This window comes from Nymphaea colorata, chromosome 13, assembly GCF_008831285.2.
Source record: "Nymphaea colorata isolate Beijing-Zhang1983 chromosome 13, ASM883128v2, whole genome shotgun sequence".
NCBI classification, from domain to species: domain Eukaryota; kingdom Viridiplantae; phylum Streptophyta; class Magnoliopsida; order Nymphaeales; family Nymphaeaceae; genus Nymphaea; species Nymphaea colorata.
Genome location: NC_045150.1, coordinates 16,329,954 through 16,332,054, shown reverse-complemented (window position 1 = coordinate 16,332,054; position 2,101 = coordinate 16,329,954). Strand labels below are relative to the sequence as shown.

Genomic DNA, 2,101 nt, shown 5'->3' with positions numbered 1-2,101 from the left:
TGAATCTTGCTTCACGTTGTTTTTCTTCCTGTAGAACTAAAGCATAAACTTTGTTAATGTTGGGCAAGGGATCAAGTAGTAAGATTTTACCACGAATTGCTCACTACGAGTCGTTTAGCCCCATCAAGAATTGGATTACTCTTTGTCTTTTAATATGATCTGAGTAAACTCTCATAGCACCACATGAACCAGATGGTATGGGAGAATAAGAGTTAAGTTCATCCCATAACACCTTAGTTTTTGTGTAGTACATAGTAACTGATAGAGTCTCTTGTTGAAGTCTCATATAGAACTCTGCAGTTGATATATTCTCGGTGCTAAACTCTGAGTAAACCTGCTTTTTAATGCTTCCCATACATCTTGATAAGAAGTAGCATAAGCAATACTAGCAGCAATTTCTTTGCTAATAGAATTTAAAATCCATGAAAGAATCATCTTATTGGTATCTAACTAATAAGGCACGATTCTTATCTCCTTCTTTTGCTCTTTGATAGATCCATCTATGAAGCCTAGTTTATTTTTGGCTGACAAGGCCATTATCATGGCTCTACTCCAAATGGCATAATTGTCACTGTTAAGTGCTTGAGATACCAACACACTTCTGGGATTATAAGAATGATGTAAAAAGAAGGAAACACTTCTGGGATTATCATATCTGAACGATGTAAAAAGAAGGAATCAGTCACGAGAATTTTTTGAACTGCTGATGTCACCATTATTCTTTTCTTGGTCTTCCATAGTTCCTTCTCATTGTTCTTAGAGAAGGAAGACAATGGTCAGCTGGGCTTCGGAAAAAAATGATCACTTGCATCTCTTCCTGTCGTCAGCAAAGATTGATCCAGAAACACGACCATGGAGGGAGAGGAGGCAGAGATATATGAGGGAATGAGGGTTCACTTCCCCCTTTCCTTCGGCAAGCAGGCCAAGCAGCAGGTCTCCCTTGAGCAGCAGCAGACGTCTTCCTCCTCCTTTTCCGGCTCCAAGTATTGACTCAACGACTTCCAAGACTCAAATTGTCTTGACGCAGAGAAAGAGAAAAAAAACTAACCTTAGAAAATAGAGAAGCCATAGTTGCAGGGCTGAGAGCAAAATAGGAGGAGTGAATTAAGATCTTTGATGAATCCCGAGTCGGTGGTGTTCATTCTACGCAAACAGAGCAGGCTTCACGAATTTTTGCTTTGATGCTCACGTTCAAGGGGCAGAAAATCCAGGGATCTCAGACTATCACCGTCAAGCTCTCCTCAGAGAAAACAGAGAAATAGTTCAAAGCCTGCCCAAGAAAAAAAAACCCTCGTTACAGTCTGACCGCACCAAATTTATTTCCTCCCTCTTTCCACCATTGGAGAAGCCCTTTTGCCATAAATCAGAGAGGAAACCATAGCCTTTGAACAGAAGCAAATATGACTGCCTGAGTTTGTGACTCATTGAACGGTTGAGAGAACCTGCTGTCGAGCTGAACCTGTAGGCTGAGAACAGGAGCTGCCAAGAGGAGATTTCTGGAGATGATTTGTGAGGATCTGCAATGGGCTCGTCACTGACATCCACAGCAGAGAAATGCAGTCGACCCTGAGAAATTCCGGCGATAGGGGTTGCTGCCGGAGTACAGAAGAATCCGGTGAGAAAGGTGCCCTTCCCTGACTTCCTTTCCCGCCGTTCTCTGGAATAGTTAGCTGAGACGAAGGTGTATCAGGTGGCAGAGAAGAAGGCCGTTGCTGATTCTTCAGGCGATTCTAGCTGTCGAGCAGAAGATTATTCCAATTCCAGGTGTCTGAAGAACCTCTCTACAAACTTTGATTTTTTGGAGTTAACGGAAGGGAGCAGTCGATTTTCCTCTCTCATTTTGCTAATGATACCGAGAGAAAACTTAGAGAAGAAAACAGAGGAAATAAAGCTGGAGAGAACTTGTTTTTACTGATTCCTTTGACCAACATATATATAGTAAAAAAAAAGGTTATGGCTTACAAGTTTTTGGTATATAAGATCATGATAATACACAATTTCTATCTCTAAAAAAGCTAAAGGCTGCTTTCCAATTACAATTTGGAACAAGTTAAACAAAGGCAGAATGAATATTTCAATTTGTTTCTTTGAACTGTCAGTG

The 2,101-nt window shown here is 41.0% G+C and overlaps 1 long non-coding RNA gene across 1 annotated transcript; it reads right to left on the bottom strand.

Annotated features, from left to right (window-relative positions):
- Positions 1-412: 412 nt before the first annotated feature.
- Positions 413-1,881, bottom strand: LOC126410691 (uncharacterized). The gene is made up of 2 exons (XR_007575186.1): positions 1,443-1,881; positions 413-1,270 (listed from the first exon to the last, which is right to left on the bottom strand). It is a non-coding gene; the product is annotated as an uncharacterized LOC126410691 (long non-coding RNA).
- Between the last annotated feature and the right edge of the window lie 220 nt (positions 1,882-2,101).